Here is a 19,426-nt window from a genome sequence, read left to right as displayed (position 1 = left end):
CTCAAATTGCTTATCTAATCTGTCTCAGCTGCTGCCTGAACCCAAACAAACAGATGAATTAGAAGAACTAACTAGCACTATGAGCTCCATTCTCTCTGGAACACTCGATATTGTTGCACCAATTAGATTAAAAAAGGTCAGAGAGAAAATTAAAGCACCATGGTACAACAATACTACGCGTGTTCTAAAGAGAGAAACCCGTAATTTAGAGCGTAAATGGAAACAAACTAATTTAGAGGTCTTTAGAATCGCGTGGAAAGACAGTATGTCACGTTATAAAAAGGCCCTAAAAGCGGCCAGGGCTGAGCACCTCCGCAAACTAATAGAAAATAACCAAAATAATCCAAGGTTTTTATTTAACACCGTGGCTAGACTAACAAATAAACAGAAATCACCCGAACAAAATATCCCGTTACAGTTTAGTAGTAATGATTTCATGAACTTCTTCACTGAGAAAATAGAAAACATCAGAACCACAATTGTAAACGTTCAATCTTCAATCGCGCCTTATTATTCAGCCTCAATTATCACCCTGCAAGAACAATTACAGTGCTTTACAACTATATAACAAAAAGAGTTAAATAAACTTATCATTTCATCTAAAACAACAACATGTTTATTAGATCCTATACCAACTGAACTATTGAAAGAAGTGTTACCTGTAGTGGAAGAGCCTCTCCTCAATATTATTAACTCGTCTTTATCTTTAGGTTATGTTCCAAGAACATTTAAACTGGCAGTTATAAAACCTCTCATTAAGAAACCACAATTAGATCATAATAATCTAGCAAATTATAGACCCATTTCAAATCTTCCATTTATGTCTAAAATACTAGAAAAAGTTGTGTCCGCTCAACTGGGCTCTTTCTTGCAAGAAAATGACATCTATGAAAAGTTTCAGTCTGGATTCAGGCCGCACCATAGCACTGAAACTGCGCTCGTTAAAATCACAAATGATTTACTTTTAGCTTCTGACCAAGGCTGTATCTCAATACTAGTTCTACTTGATCTTAGTGCTGCGTTCGATACTATAGATCATACAATACTCTTAGATCGACTACAAAATTATACTGGTGTTCAAGGACAAGCATTAAGCTGGTTCAGATCATACTTATCAGACCGCTACCATTTTGTCTATTTGAATGGAGAAAAATCGATCATAACTTCAGTAAACTATGGAGTGCCGCAGGGATCTGTGTTGGGCCCTCTATTATTCTCAATATATATGATGCCACTTGGAAATATTATAAGGAAACATGGAATTAGTTTCCATTGTTATGCTGATGACACTCAAATCTATATTTCATCACGGCCGGATGAAAACGCTAAATTATCCAAATTGACAGAGTGTGTTAAAGATATAAAAGATTGGATGACGCGTAATTTTCTTTTATTAAATCCAGACAAGACAGAGGTAATACTTATCGGTTCAAAAAACCGCCCACAAAACCTCTTACAATACAACTTTAACATCGTAGGATGTCCTGTTACTTTATCCTCTACAGTAAAAGACTTGGGTGTTATACTCGACTGTAACCTGTCTTTTGAAAATCATATTTCATATGTTACAAAAACAGCCTTTTTCCACCTTAGAAACATTGCTAAGCTACGTAATATCCTATCAGTTTCTGATGCAGAAAAGCTAGTTCATGCATTCATGACCTCGAGACTAGATTACTGTAATGCTTTATTAGCTGGTTGTCCTGCATCCTCAATAAACAAGCTACAGTTAGTCCAAAATGCAGCCGCTAGAGTTCTTACTAGATCAAGAAAATATGATCATATACTGTAACACCGATTTTATCATCACTGCATTGGTTACCTATAAAGTTCTGTATTATTTACAAGGTATTGCTACTGACTTATAAAGCCCTAAACGGCTTAGCTCCAGTGTATTTAACGGATCTTCTATCGCCCTATAATCCATCGCGCTCTTTAAGATCAATAAATTCAAGGCTTTTGGTCATACCTAGGATATCCAGATGAACCAAAGGAGGGAGATCATTTTCACATTTAGCTCCAAAACTCTGGAATAGCCTTCCTGATACTGTTCGTTGCTCAGACTCGCTCTCCCAGTTTAAAACTAGATTAAAGACGCATCTTTTCGGCCAGGCATTCATATACTATTTTTAATCTTACAGTTCAAACTACAATCCGGCCTATAGTTCATAAATGCCAGAGGAGAACTGGCCCCCGACTGAGCCTGGGTTCTCCCAAGGTTTTTTTTTCTCCATTAGGTCACCTGATGGAGTTTTAGGACACCATTAGGTCACTTGATGGAGTTTTTCGGTTCCTTGCCACTGTTGCCTTTGGCTTGCTCAGTTGGGGATATTTTGGGGATATTTAATTTTATTTTATCAATCAATAAATTCCACTAGAAACAAACCTTGTTGTATTATTTTAATTTAATACTGTGAAGCTGCTTTGATACAATCTGTATTGTGAAAAGCGCTATACAAATATACTTGACTTGACTTTACTTGACTTTGGCTATGCATTTGCACTTATTCTACCTCAGATGTAAACTAATTTTTTTACAGGCTAGAAGGGCAGAGGTCAAAGTGGCAGTGACTCTGGTCAGCCACAATATCCCATTAGCCTTTGTAGATCACCTCAGCCCGCTATTCAAAGAATGCTTTCCTAATTCTAAAATCGCCAAGAAATATTGTTCCGCAAGAACAAAAACATCAGCCATCATCAACAAGGCAATTAGTCCTTATTTGCTGAACAAGCTGGTGAGCAACATGAGGAGTAAACCATTTAGTCTGTCGACAGATGGGTCCAATGATACAGGTGACCTTTTTATTATTTCCCTCTCCCATTAGGCTTTTACATGGTGCTTGAATCCAACATCTAATCAATCCAACATAGAATAGGTATAGAGAATGACAAGTTGTGCATTGCTTGAACTGCTGCTTTACTGTTACTGTTTACAGACAATGACGATGGCAGATTCAATTATTGTCTGATTGTGTAAAACTTGTGGCTTGTTCTTAAGGAAAGGAAAAGATGAACCCTTTGACTGTCAAAATCTGGGAGACCAATGGGGTTGCCCATAGATTTTTGGATATGGGAATAACAACTGGAGAAGGCTGTGGCACTGCGGCAACCATATTCAGCAAGATGGACTCTGTGTTGAAAGGGCACAGTATACCATGGCAGAATTGCATTGCTCTTTCTGTGGACAATGCCAGCGTCAACATGGGAGACAGGAACTCTATCAAGTCGAGGGTGATGAAAGAAAACCCTTCAATGTTCATCCTAGGTTGCCCATGCCACATAGTGCACAACAATGCCTCTGCTGCTGGTGCTGTGTACAGTGAGGTAAATTGCTCAGTTAGTCTAGTCATAGCATTATAAAGATGATGTAGTTCAAGCTCAAATAAGAAACCACATAATGTCACAGACTATTACATGAAAGAAAATGTTAATCTGGTATTCCTTAGGAAACCTGTCCCATTTGCGTTAGCATTCCTTCTTTAAAAAGAAAATAAATCCTTCCAGATCACAGGGTTCGATGTTGAGGACCTGGCAGTAGATGTGGGCTTTTAGTTCAAGGCTAGCACCAAACGCAAGAACATATTGGATGGTAATTCACCCATTTCAATTCTCAAGATACTGTATAGTTTGCATACAGATATAGTAATACATTGTTTTTTTTCTCTTAAATCATTGCACTGCTTGATTGCTGTAATCTATATTTTTCATCATCACAGAGTTCTGTACGTTTTGTGACACAAGCTACATGGAGACACTGCTGCATGTGAGCACAAGATGGCTTAGTTTGGAGATGGTGGTCAGTCGGATTCTACGTCTCTATAATGCACTCAGGAGTTATTTTGGAAGCATCCGTAAGTATAAGCCTAGTTTAGATGATTTTGAAACCTATTTGATGAATGATATTTCCATCTAATGTTACAATGTATCATTTTCTTTGAAAAAATGTTTTTGGTTTGTCACAAGTTGACAGGAATATGAGAATGTTTCAAATCATTATTCATTTGTTTGGATGTGCCTGTTCTTTAACTCTAGATAAGAAGCAAGCCAGGTGTGTCAGGCTGCGTGAAGTGTTTCAGAACCCAATGTCGGAGATCCATCTCCTATTCTACCAGTCGACACTGATAATATTTACACATTTCAACCTGCTCTTCCAGCGTCAAGACCCTTGTGTCTATCTCCTTCATGAACAAGTGCATAACACTTATTGTTGCATTTAGTTTATTATTTGTAGTTGCACTCTCAAATATATTCAAAGTTATTTGTCTACTATACTATTCACTTAACTATTTTAGAGTTATTTTAGCCCTGTGCCTTAAGTAATTGTGCAAATAGGGATAATTTTCAAGGGGGTATATTTTTTAGGGTAATGTGTGAGAGTCCGTATTTTCGATAACCTAAGACTTTTACTTTTATTTGTGCATTCAAGATCAGGTTTCTCATCAAGAAACTCCTGTCCAAGTTCTTGAAACCAGGAGCTTTTAGAGGGGTCAATGTGGACACAGCGGACCTCAGGGATGAGGAGAGCCAATTGCCAGGTGAATATTAGGAGTAACAAAAACAAAGGTTTTATATAAAGTTTGCATTGTATGCAGGTCTTCTGTTACTCTAAGCACTAAATTATCCATACATACCTTTTAGATTCTCAGCTTGGTGTTGGCTTCACAACAAGGACGACATTAAACCACCTTGTGGAAGCAGGTGATGTCTCCAAGGACTCTCCAAGGACAAGAACTACTTTGTTCATAGGTATGTATGCAACCATCTGGGCTGTAGAATGATAGTGGTTTATTCTGTTTCTGTTGCAAAGACACTTTTCTCAAAGCAATATATCTCTGTTTAGATTCAACCATCTCCTGCCCTACAACCAACCAAGGGAGCAGGACCAGCTGAATGATGAGTTCCTGGAGTATCAAATGATGGAGGAGGAGGATATCCCAGCATCCATCTGGGGAGAAGCGGTCATCCGGACAAACGAGGATGGGGAGTACCACAGGATGGACCGTCTATGGGGATACCTTGGAAGCCTGAAGAATCGGGCAAGTGGCATTTTAAAATTCCCCAAATTATCAAAGGTTGCCCAGATTGTGTTGAGCCTGCCACACTCAAATGCGGATGCTGAGCGAACCTTTTAAGTTATTGGCCATTTAAGTGAAGCAGGCCAAAACTGCCACTGTGGCATACAACACGCCTAATTTGTGAAACTTGTGTGTTGTGGTTTTCTGGGGAAGTGGAGTAACTATTATGTGTCCCTTTTGTTTTGAGATTTCTTATTGTTATGATGTTGTTGTTTTACATGTTATTTAATCACCTCTATCTTTATTTTTTTATAGTGCAATCAATAAATTAATTGTACATTTTGAAAAAGTGTTTCCATTATATTCGGGGGGGGGGGGGGTTGTGCATAAATCAGGGTTTATACTAAGTAAACAAGGACTGACATTGATTTTTAAAATTAGGGTTACCAAACATTTTCTTACTCCAGCCAAAGTCCCAAAGTTGGCAACCATACATGTATGTATGTATGTTTGTTTAGTTTAGTTATGTTTGTGATTTAGTTAATAAAACTTATGCACAATATGTATTTGGTTCTGATTCTCTGCTTGCAGCAAAGTCTATTTTACGATCTTGATCTTGTTACATGCTCTAAGCGCTGTACATGCTAAGAAATAATTATTTTTCGGTGGCCATGAAAGATACGCTTTTCTTAGAATAAATGAATAATCAAAAGAGTTTGTTAGACGAACTGATTAATTGATTGTAATATTAATTTAGCTACATCATGTTAATCCAATTAACTGACCCAAATATTAATAATTAATCACAACAAGTTATGAGTTATTATTAATATTAATATCTGCTCTCGCGTGCTGTTTTCAATGGATGCCAGATGATGGTGCTGATGTTCAGAAAAGACAAATACACAGGTAGAGGGTCCCAGTCTGTAATACGAGAGTGGCAGCTGTGGGGGAGAAGGGGCATCTGTGTGTGGACGTGTACTGGGGACTTTTCTTACTGGTAGCTGATAGGAAAGCACACTTCCCTTCTGCACCGGACCGAACATGGACTCAACCAGAGGTACATCACTGGAGATAGCCATTGCTGTGATCATGGGAGCTTCGTCTGCACTAAGTCCATGGTACGCCTCCTGAACTTTCAGAGTGGAGATGTCTGGCAGAGGGCAGCTAACTCCTTTATACAAGTTGCTTCTGTGGAAAAAAGACAAACACATGTGTTATAATTAAGAAGTACATGTGCAAAGGCATGTGTATAGTGTATGTACTGAATGTAACTAAATTAGTTTTGTGCGTGTGATAGTGTGTGCACGCACTCGTGGGTTGCTTGTATGAAGTCAAGTCAAGTCAAGTCATCTTCATTTATATAGCACTTTTAACAATGTAGATTGTTTCAAAGCAGCTTTACAGAGATAGACATATAATTTAAGGTAACAGAGATTGTTTTGGCTTTATAGCGGTTCTTTAATAAAGGTATTTTCCAGCTAAAGTTAGTTTTGATTGATTCGCTTCCGTCGCAACGAACATTTGTTATTAAATTAGGGGCCGCTAAGACGACACCATTCTCTCTACACAGACTTTAAAGGAAGTGAAGGAGGGAGTGTGTGTGTGCATACATCCACGGAAGTACGGTAAGTGAGTGAGTGTGGGGGGTACATATGCATGTGTAGTTATGTGTGCATTTAAAGTGATACTCCAGTGTACTTCTAAACATAGCCCTGTTGGTGGAGCTCTCTGAGTGCTGTTGGTAGGAAGAAGAACGAAAAGATTTGGAACAACAAAGACGGAATAACGAACCGCACACTAACTCAGTTGTTATGTAAAACACAACTCTGTCTATGCTGTACCGAATTCTCTCTTTCTTCTACCTACCGCCAGCACTCAGTGATCTCCACCAACAGGGCTATGGTCGTAAGTACACTGGATTATCTCTTTAACCCTTGTGCATCGGTATGGACGTTGTTGTCTTTTTCAGGTTTTTTTTTTTTTTTGATAATTTTGCCTGTGTTAATGCCAACTGCATAAATTTTGGCACAGGTGTGTATTTCTATTGGAATTTTACTATGTCCCCATTGAAACCCATTACAATTTTTAATCCATGTGCCATTTAACTATAAAATGATGCAGTCTTTGTTAATAGGCTTTCATTCTGTTGGCAAGGGTTCAAAATTAAAATTTATATTTTTTACCAGATGGTACCATTTTTTCAGGTTTGGCCTATAAAGCAAATACTCGCTTTATTCTTGTTTTCTGCTTATGTGTATTATGGAGCCAATTGGATAAATTATGAAGCTATCTGTGGGTTGGTTGGTATGGATGTATAAAATATATATTTTACATAAAATAATGTTCATAAATCAATTTCCTAAACTATAACTTAACTTACTATAACTTTTTTTGGTTTCACTTTTTAAACTTTTCAAGCTTCAAATTCTTATGACAATTTTTTTGACACAGACATTTTTGTCCACTATTACGGTGACCGGGAGGGGGGACACGTTCAGTTCACTTAGTTTTGTTGTGGCCACAACATATAAACTCGTGGGAACATGATAATATGTTGTTGCCACGAGATATTAATTTGTGGGAACGTCATATTAAGTCGTGGGAACGTGATAATAAATCGTGGCCACAAGATCATTTATAGTGCGGTCTCTGGCATTAAGACATGGGTACGTAAGTGAGACACCTGGGGCCTGATGTATAAACGTTGCGTACGCACAAAATGGGCATCGGGATTTATAAAAAATAAACTTGCCGTAAATAAGTGCGCACCGTAAGGATGCTCTTGACCGTGCGTACGCACTCTTTTAGAAGAGTATGTGTTTTGGCGACACCAACTGGCCCAAATAGCAATAACTATTTAAAATGAAAAACTTCTAAATTATCCTATTACATCACCCAATAAATCAAATTGCATCAACCTGAATTATCATTATGAAATGATTATGATGGAGTTTGATGGATTCATTGATTTTAATAAAATTTGGACTCTATTTCATTATAGCTCTGCACTGGTGTCTTGCAGAAGATCACTTTTAGACAGAAAATCTAAAGAAATACAAGATAATACAAATATAATTTCGCTCACCAACCTGTCACTTGAAGCAAATATCCATCCCTTCTTAAATGTCCGCGCCAGCGAGCGTGTTGGGCCGTTTAGTGAAACTGACGCAAATAACAGTTTAAATAAATAAAATACTTCTGATATAAACTATGTTTTACTTATGATATAAACATTTAGATTAAATATGACATTCAAATTAATGGAGAACACTTAAACATGAAATCATTACTGAGAAGTTACAACATTTTTTATATTCAAATTCAATCAATAGAAATATTTGTTGTGGATGCGATGTTTTTGAATACATGATGTTTCCTGTAGCGTGCTGTGTTTAAATGTTTTAACCACAGAGATAATTGCTTATCATGATAATACCAGATTGTCTGAGAAAATAGTTTCGTGCAAATAATGCCCAAGGCCTATCTGTTTCCATTAAAAATATAAATCAATTAAAAATACTATTCGGCCAGTGGAAAAGATTAAATGTATTTTACACTATTTGATTTATGTATTCAAAAACAAGACAAGGATAGGCAAATACATGATTTTTATTAATGTAATGTGTCTTGTACCGTTAAACGTTATCACGTGGATGAATAATCATATGCAAATGATATGCAGATGAGGATCTGCATAGTAAAACTAGGCGTTGTAAGCTCCATATATGGTTATTTCAGGGTGGAGACGCATGTGCGCACAATCTTCCGCTGACTGGGATTTATAAAGTGAATTCTGCGCAGGTTCTGGCGTACGCACGGTTTTATAAATCTGAAAACTTTTGTGCGTACGCAAATTCTGCCTTATGTGCGTACGCACACTTTAAGGATGAAATCTACACAAAGTTTTATACATGAGGCCCCTGAAGCGCATTCTTAAGTTGAAAGGGCTTTTTCGTCGAAAATTTGCTGGCTTGAATGAAATACTCGGGTCACGAATAAAGTTCCTTAAAAGGCAATAAACAAAAACAAATTATGAGAAACTTAAATTAACAAATAACAAAGTAACTGGGGTAAAAGGAGGAGCCCGTATCGTGTGAGAAGATTTGGTTCCCACGTTATAAAACTGGTAGCCACGAGAAACGAATGTCGTTCCCTCAATATATTAAGTCGCGGCCGTGAGAAACGGATGTCGTTCGCTCAACATAGGCACGAGATATTATGACATTCCCATGAGTTTATATGTTGTGGCTACGACAAAACTAAGTGAACCGAACATGTCCCCTCCCGGTTACCGTACACTATAGACCGAAATAAAAAAGAAAATAAAAACATGTTTGAGAGACATTCAAGAGATATCCATACATAAAATGAAAGAGTCATTAAAAGGCTTGCTACCATGGTCCTTGGTTTGTGCCACTTTTGTTCAGTTTCTGTGCAGCTGAACACTGGGGGAACTGATGTAAGCCTCAGCTGGGAGTAGTGTGCCGTCTGGTACAGTAGAGCTGCCACAAGACTGCACAAGGCTGTACCTGCCACACAGGTACACTGGCATCTCTGTAACACCACCGGCTTTGAATCCCTTAGCACAATCTGTTACAACACCAAATGTTTGTTAGAGAAAATGTATCGGCTACAACTGCAATTAAAGAGAGACAGCCTTTCACACACAAAATTTTCACAAACTATCTTTAAAATGTGTAAATTCAATTCAACACTTTATTTTGTAAAGTGATACAGGGAGTGTTACAATTTATTTAGCCTATAGTTGACCATATCAAATGCAATAGATCATGATTAATCTAACTTTACTCATTTTAAAATAGCAGTGCAGAATAAGTAATGAGGAAATTATAAGAACTCTTAACAAAATCTTGCTTCTGTGGGAGCCATTAATTTTACATTCTTTCTGGCACACCCTGTATTCATATTTCACATGATATCTCAGGTACCATATGATTCATATAGTGCAATGATGGTGTTTATCTGTATCTAATTCACAGCAATGATATGACTCACAGAAACTTCATTTTGACAAACAACTGTTTCTTTTGAACCTGAACTAAACCTGCACTGAACCTGCAGGATGACTTTCCCTTACACTCAGACAGTGAGGCTTCTGGCTTTTCCTCATAGATCTGAAGCACTCAGACCTAACTGTGACCTCTCTTGACTCCTTGTTTGAAACTGTGATTAACATAGAGGTTAGGGTATTGCATTTCAGAAACACAAAATATGCATGACATTAATCTATCTCTCTGCTAACGCTATTAATGTTGCTTCCTCACTGTGCTAACTTTGGCTAGTAAAGAGCCAAGGAGCTAGCATGTATCATCGTTTGTTAAACTCAAAACAGAGGCTTGTTAACTTACCTTCGTAGTTGTATATATAGCTGGACACATACAATTTAAATCCTTTGTCTTTTTTTGACATTGGTGTCTTCGATGTGGCCTGGATGATCCAATGCACATTGTTTGCCATTATAATCAGCAGGTCCTGCAGCGATCGCATAAAAAACGACATAGCTACAGCAAACGTTAACGTGAACCGGAAGTGCTGAAGCTGGCTGAAGAGTCTGGAAGCATCAGAACGGAAGCCCCCCCCCCCCCCCCCCCCCCCCCCCCCCCCCCCCCCGACTGAGAATGGAGAAAAAAACCTTGGGAGAAACCAGTCCGTCACCTGATGGAGTTTTGGTTCCTTGCCACTGTTGCCTTTGGCTTTTGGCTTGCTTAGTTGGGGACATTTAATATTCAACAATATTATTGACCTGCCTGCATTGACACCATTATATGAAAACTGAACTGAGCTTGACTATGACATTCACTGTTTTCTCTGGAGCGGCTATATATATAAATGAACTGAAATAATAACTTTTGTACAACAAAAATTAACCAACACTGAACTTACTTAAACTGGACTATGATGCTATTTTATTCTAGAAACACTCTTTGTTGCATTATTGTCCTATTATCACTGTAAAGCTGCTTTGAAACAATCTGTATTGTAAAAAGCGCTATATAAATAAAGGTCAAAAAGATCAAAAAGCTTTGTTAAAAGGGGAGATTTGAGGTGAGAAATATGACCATTTTTAAAATTTCATTTAGTGTCAGAAGCAGAGTCAGGACCCAGTTGTATCATGCAAGAGACTGATGCTCTCACTGTGGAAGACACAGATAAGCTGTTGTACCATATAACAACTTTCAATGCCCAAGTGTTACTAGTGACCCATTATGTTTTTGATCAAAATATAGTAATTATACAAAGCCCACGATTGAAAGGGAATAGGAAAAAAGCTTATACTCGACGTGGATGAAGGAACATCACCTGCAGCTCAACTTGGCAAAGACTGAGCTTCTCGTCCTCCCTGCCAATCCGTCTCTACAGCACAACTTCACTATCCAGCTAGAGTCATCATCAATCACCCCATCAAAGTCGGTGAGAAATCTTGGAGTAACGTTTGATGACCAGCTGACCTTCACAGATCACATTTCAAAGACAGCTCGATCATGCAGGTTTGCACTGCACAACATCAGGAAGATCAGGCCTTTCCTAACTGAGCATGCAACACAACTTCTCGTCCAGGCCCTGGTCATTTCTAGGCTTGACTACTGTAATGCTCTTCTGGCCGGACTTCCAGCATGTGCAACTAAACCTCTACAGATGATCCAAAATGCTGCAGCCCGTCTTGTCTTCAACGAGCCAAAGAGGGCCCACGTCACTCCTCTGTTCAGCTCACTGCACTGGCTACCTCTCGCTGCTCGCATCAAGTTCAAGGCATTGACGCTTGCTTACAGATCTATCACAGGCTCAGCTCCCTCCTACTTTCACTCACTCCTACGAGTCTACATCCCTGCCAGAAGCCTACGATCGGCCAACGAGCGACGTCTCGTGGTTCCATCCCAGAAAGCCACAAAATCACTTTCCAGAACATTCTCATTCACAGTTCCATGCTGGTGGAACGCTCTCCCCACCCTCATCCGGAATGCAGAATCCCTGACAACCTTCAAAAAACATCTGAAAACCCATCTCTTCCGGGAGCACTTAACCTCATAAAAAAAAAAAAAAAAAAAAAAAAAAAACCACCTCCCCTTTCCCTCTAACCCTCACTTATCGGGCTTATGCTACTCTGAATAATGCCTGAACGTTGTATCTTGAGCACTTCTTGCGCTGCTTCTTGTTTTTTGCCTCTTCATGATGTCTCGCTTAATCTAGTCCTACTTTGTAAGTCGCTTTGGATAAAAGCGTCTGCTAAATGACTAAATGTAAAATGTTATAAAACATTGCTGTTAATCATGGTAACACCCTGAAGTTGATTCTACTCTTGAGTAGATATGACATTGAAAACACTGCTTGCCGCAAAATACTTGCCGCAAAAAGCAGCATGAAACTGGTGCAAAAGGCAGAGGCGCTCTAGTTACTCTGCTGTCAAAAGAAACATTTAAAAAAGTTGTGGATGTCATCAGCCAACTTATAAAGGTGACTATAGCAGAAGAAGTTAAACAAGCTGGCATGTTTTCAGTCCAAATTGACACAAGATTTGTTTTTTACATCCTCTCTGAGCATTCGCCCAATCAGGTTCATATTTGGTGTTATGCAAATCTTTTGAATCTTGTACTGGCAGACACAACAGGCAGTGTTGTGGAAAGTGCATCTCTGTTTTCACTGCTTAATGATAGTTTTTTTAAGAGAGTCATACAAGCGCATGCAGAGGTGGGAAGAGAAGAGTCAGGACAAGTATCACAGACGACTGTGCCCAATAGGGCCAACTAGGTAGTGGGCTAAGGATCAGACACTAAGTAACGTGTTTGGGTGCTTCGGGAATCCTCAGGGAGGCTTGTTTTTTGAAGTGCTTATGACTTTAGACACCATTGTAGATGACAGTACACAAAAGCCAACTGTGAGGGCCAAGGCAAGGGATTCATAGAAGGCCTTTTGAAGTTTGAGACAGTGCTTACTGCTCAACTCTTCCTTCGCAATTTTGAGCTTACATCGCCCCTTTCAAAATACTTACAGACAAGGGGAATGGATATCATCACAGCTACACGTCTGGTTGAGGGGACAGAGCAGGGTCTCAGGAAGTGTGCTAGGGACTTTGAAGGAGTTAAGTGTGCAGCTGATGAGTTTGAGAAGTGGGCTATTGGAAAGTTGCAAGAGTAGGAAGAGTGTGAGCTTGTAGTGCAGGCTGCCCTTTCTGAGAGAAGGATCAGAAAAAAGAAAAGGATGCCAGGAGAGCTTGCAGAAGATGAGCAGCTGGCATTAGTTTATAGTGACTTCAAGGTAAAAGTACACAATGTAATTGTAGACACAGTAACAGGCAGTATCCATAGGAGGTTTTCTGCTAATGCAAAACTTTTCTCAGATTATGCCTGTTTAGACCCTAGAAACTTTGCTCATGTGAGGGAAAATGGACTCTCCAGCTCAGCTCTGGAAGAAATAAGCAAATGTCTGCTTAAGTTTGACAACAGGGCTACAATTGGCACATTATGCGGTGAACTGTACAGCCATGCACCTCAGTGGGACAGACTAAAGATGTCCCCTATGGAGGGTTACATTGTCAGGACAGCTAGTGAAGCCACGAGGACTAGAAAGCAAAACTTGTTCCTCCTGTAAAAACTGTAATTTGTGTTCATCTCATCCTCTCTCAGTACAATCTTTTAACTGATGCCTACCATGTGATTGGACTCGCCTACAAGTTACTATTAACACTGTCCTTCATGCAAGTAGCCTGTGAGAGAAGTTCTGTCAGGACCATTATCGTCAAATACGATTGACAATTAGCATACAGTTTGCATTGGCGGTATGGTTCTGTTCTGGGCGAGAACTAGCATGGATAAGAGCAGGGATAGCAGCAATAACCCCCCTTAGGGTAAGCAGAACAGAACCAACATGAATGTATTGCAGATATCATTAATTCAAGATTTTAAAGTACAACATAATTTGAGAATTTATTCTGATTCAAGGGGAATCAGAATGCCAAATCCTGACTGGGTGAGAGGAGGAGCTGGGGATGGAGGAGGGTATTTAGCTCCTGAGAAACGTGATAGATGCTGATAATACTGAAGGAGCTTATATATGTATACAGTGATAGGCGTCGTATTCCTATAGGTAGACGTGGATCAGCTGAGAGTCAGCTGATGCGAGCTTGACTAACGTGACCTGCCAGAACTGATGCTACGCTTGATCTTCTCAACAGTGAAATTCATGAAAAACAGGCTCAGGAGCACTTTAACCCAGAACCTTGAGGCATTCATGCTCATGTGCACTGAGAAAGAAATTCTCATGTCTTTGGACAATGACACTGTGATAAACAAAGTCGCAGAGACCAGTGCACTGCTCAGGCGCTCATTAATGTTTTAGGGATGGCCATGTTTCCTTGAAGCTACATTTATGCAGAGGAAAAAGAGATGAAGCCGTCATTAGAAAGTTATACTGTGAAAAAAAAAAGTCTTGCAGATAACAGTGCAATACTTGTTTTATTCTTTATTTGTGTTTAAGGACAGGAAATCTGTGAACAATTTTGCACAGAATATATATTCTTTCAGATATTGCAGAAAATGACATTGTGATATTTTAAAGAATAGTGTTGGAGATTTACCCTTTAACTAATGTTCTCATATTTCTGAAAAGTTGTAAAGCAGCTGTTTCCTTGACTTATGCAAAGGAAAAAGAGATGATACATTTTATTTTATTATTTTATTTAGTTTTTTTCATTTTAAGGTTTGGATATTTATAAACACTAATTCTTACAGAAAATAGATTCTGATACTGTTAAACATTAAACGTTAAACGTGTTGTAAAGAATACTGTTATTAACTGTTCTAATAAATCTTCACTGTGAAGCAACACTTAGGCTACTATATTTGCACTGAATCGGAAATGATGATATTATTTAAAAAATACAATGGATTTCAAGGCTGTAGAGAACAGTGCACTATTGCAGACTTAATTACATTATTTTAATATAGTCAGCCGTGAACTAAAGTGGGCCGGTCTTAAGCATGAAACTTTCATGCCTTAGAAAGTTTCCAGGGCCCGTATCCCTAAAGAATTTTTGTGCAAAAAGTGGCTCCTAGCGGCCAAATTCTAAGAAAATTCTCAGAGTCATGACGTTTTCTTAGAATTTCCCCTAAAAGTGACACGAAAATCCCAGTTAATATAAAAGCTATTCCTCAAGATTCCTAGCGCTTAAAAGGGCTCCTAAGGCGAGATCTGCTAAGAGCAGGGAAGAGGACTTTTAGTGGCTTAGGAGTTCCCCTAAGCAGCTGCACAAAATGTGTTTGTAGGATATTTGTTAACAAGCCTTCATAAATAGACCAGCCAGCAATCACAGACATTGATAAAAGCTGAGCCGTGTTACCCTCGTTAAGACCACACTGAGTTGTAACGTTGCAATTTCTACTTCATTAAGGACAGCCCCTTGAGATAGGCCATCTTGTTTTCAATGGGGTCCATATGGGAGTGAAAGTACAAAATATGCCAGCTAGGATATTAATATGAGCAAATAAGACACGAATCATTATTTGAACAGGGTGTAATGAGCTTAAGTTTTCACATATTTTAGATTCTAATGTTAGGCTATAACCCCTACAGCTTACTATTCATTTTCCAGATATTTTCTTGAATGTGAAATCTTATTTACAATTACAGTCTGCATAAGATTAGAGTGTATAATTATGTTTATTGATTTGAGGGTACATCCTTTGCTCATTATCACCAAAAGTTCATTTTCATCAAACTTGTAGGATCAACCAATCACGGCTTTTGAAATGATGACTCATACCTAGCAACGGGGTCAACCACACCTCCTCACTAAGATAGGATTTTCCATCCATTCCTTGCTCAGAGTTCACTGAAAATGTTCTGGAATCACTTCTAAGCTAAAACTCCTGGCAAGGAATTTTTAGGTTAAGTTAGGAGCTCTCTGAGAGGATTCTCAGAATCTTTAGGGATACGGGCCCAGGGCTGAAAATGAGTCCCACTCTGGCCCTGAGGGGATCCAACCCAGAGGTTTAAAATAGAAATATAATTATGCTGTTCTTGATCTAACGTTTCAGACTAGCAATTTATTTAAAGGGAACTTGAAAAAAATCCCATTACACCTACATTTTATACCTTAACAAAAATTCATAAGCGTCTTGAATCTCCCCCAGGTCGTCCAACAGAAGCTGGCATTGGCTCATTAACATCTGATTTGATTTGGAAGAGATATCTGGAAGATTGTTTTGGTATTTTTAAGGGTGATGTTTTACAACTTAGCTGTTTTTACCAATATTTAAATAATTTCTCTGACTTTTTTACTTTTACTTTTTTACAAAATGACTTTCCTAAATTTGTGGATAATTCAGGATGAAAATGATCAATATACGGATTTATGTAGCCTTTTTTTTAGAAACCTACCGCTTGCAATACGCTTCTGAGAGCTGACTCTTACCATCCGTTACCCTTAAAGAACAGTCTTCCTTACAGCCAAATGTGTCTGTTCAAAAGAATTTGTAGTAGATCAGATGATTTTAATAAGCATCTTGCTGATATAAAGAAATCTTCTTATTGTAGAGGATTTATTGTGTGCGTTTGCTTTGATGTTCTTTTAAAATATTGTTTCGTCTCGTGTACAAAATATTGTGTATCGTCTTGTGAGCTAAGTGTATTGTCACAGCCCTATTAGTGAAGTTCACAATGTAATTTCAGGAGGAGTGAACCCATCTAATCTTTCAATTAACTGCCGGAGCATATAAGCAGCCGTTCACCTTAATCTGGCATCAGCTGTTTTGGCATGCCTCCACATCCCCAACTCCACCAACATAATTTGGGCATCTTGCTACCATACTCATCATCCAAGCATTAGTAGTCCCACTGGGGGGTATATCTAAGCTCAAGTTGAAGCTGGTTCCTCGAGCCCCTCCACTGTTGACAGCAAGTCAAATACGCTTAACCTTATTAGTTTAAAAATTATATGGGCAAAGAAATTTGTGAAACTATAATTAAAGCCTAAAGTTGCTAATATCTTTGATACTCATAGTACAAAGTAGCCAAAAAGCTACTTAAGTACAGCAACTTATTACATTTACTCAAATACCTTACACCACTGAATCAAACGCCTGACCAAGCTAATCAATGTCTTCAGGATTACTAGAAAGCTACAGCCAGGTGAGTGGCCCTCCAGGACCGAAGTTACCCATCCCTGATATAGATCCATGAAGATTTAAAGACTACTCAATATTTACACCTTAATTTCAAAACATTATTTGGTTCCACTTTATTTTGATAATCCACTTTAGACATTCTAATAACTATAAGTAACTTTGCAACTACATGTCAACTAACTGTTATTAGAGTATTAGTAGACTGTCGGGTTATGGTTAGGTGTTAGGGCTCGGGTTAGTAGAATAAGTTGACTTGTAGTTGCCAAGTTACGTATAGTCAGTAGAATGTCTGTTGGGGAGCATCAAACTAAAGTGTTAGCAGATATTAAGAATACAGTCTACCAATACTCTAATGTGAGTTAGTTGACATGTAGTTGCAAAGTTACTTATAGTTAGTAGAATGTCTAAAATGGAATATCGAAATAAAGTGTTACCCATTATTTTTCTGTAAAGTTGTTTTGAAACAGTGTGCACCATTCAATGAATCAAAACTGAACTGACCTCAGCTGGACAATGACACTACTGTCTTTTTAGAGCTGTTTTACAGCAGAATCAAACTATGTTTGCATCATTGAATCATTATTTTCATGTCTATCCCTGTAAAGCTGCTTTGAAACAATTTGTATTGTATAAAAAGCTATATATAAAAAGGTGACTTGACTTCACTTGACTGTGTAAAAGAAATCAACTGGACTATGTAGCGTATGGACTAGAGATGCGCGGTTGGCGGTTACAGCCGCGGACTCCGCGGATAAACCACGGATCGGGCGGATGACGTGACGAAAAATAATATTTTAATTAAATCCGGGCGGGTGGCGGGCAGTTGAACTAATCAAATGAAAAATATATGTATACATACAATCAGCGGATGGCGGGCGGGTGCGGTTTTGAAAATTGGTCAAAAACGTTGGTGCGGATGGATGGCGGACGGATGATGAGTTTTGTGATGCGGTTGCGGATGAAATAATAGCCCATCCGCGCATCTCTAGTATGGACAACTCACAGTGACTTGTCATTTTAAGATTCAGAAATGCTTTTAACCACATAAATGTAAATCACAGCTTAGCGCCGATGAGTCTGAATCAAATTGCCCTTTTTGACATGTTTGTGGCCGAGTGGAAGTTTAACAGAACCACCTCCAAACTCAAGGAGGTGGCTTCAAAGAGATCGGAATCAATTCAAACCCCTCTCTCTCTGCAAGCAAGAAATCCAGGTAGCCAGAAAAAGCCTCTGAGATGCCAAATACACACACACCAACATTCTTTGCATTTAATTCAGAATATAAGTGATTCAAAAGTGTATATGATGTATTCCTGTATGCATGTATGATTAGCCCCTGTTATTAGCATAATGCGACTTCCTAGTTGTGTTAGTTGTACTCTTAAGTGCCTATTTTAAAGAATAAGAATGTATCTCTATGTTTGTATCTTTCAGATATATCAATCTTAGGTATATAATTAAACCTCTCGGTATGCCTAAGCTATGTAGTAGGTTATGATAAAATGTATTATACTGTGTTTACCATCATTTGGAGTAGAAATGACAAAATCCTAACACCGTCATGAACCATGCAAATTAAGCTGTCAAGCTGAGACAAATAAACTCTTTCCTGCTCATAATTTCTTGATTCGATTGGTCTAACAACCCAAAAGAGGTGCGGACTTCGAACTCCTTAAAGAAGGACGCACACGCCATCGTGCTCTTGCTATCTTTTACTTCTTCTTGTTTTGGTCTTGTCTTGTCTCCTTTTCTTTAAGTTTATCCGCTCTCCGTTTTGTTTTGTGTTTTACTTTTGCTTCTTAGCTTTTGTATTAGTCGTATCTCCGGCTCCTTGCCTTGTTTTAGTCTGGTGTTCACTCATCTCTTCCTACCAGAGAAACGGATTTTAAACTAAGTTTCTGGCAAATCTTACAAGTAAACCATTTGAACTTCCCAGGAACTACACGAGCTCCGGAAGAACCGAAAGAACGCGTCCAACTAACGGACACACCGAGAACAGACACTCACACACACGCATTCCTGCTCAGCAACAAAAGATCAATGCAATATTATCTTTTTCAAGGTTTAAATGCGGTAAGGTTATCTGCCCCTGCTTAAGGTGATTTTTGATTCTTTGCTGGTTCTCAAAGGTTCATGGGTTGTGATATGTTTGCCATGTTGTGATCTGCTCTTTCTTTATTTATTTACTTTCATTATACTACTCATATATGTATTCTTTGTTAGATGTAGTTGTATGTTTATAGTTTCATTTATTAAAAACCCATTATA

Source organism: Squalius cephalus, assembly GCF_949319135.1.
Source record: "Squalius cephalus genome assembly, chromosome: 4".
NCBI lineage: Eukaryota > Metazoa > Chordata > Actinopteri > Cypriniformes > Leuciscidae > Squalius > Squalius cephalus.
Note: the sequence above shows the minus strand (reverse complement) of the source record.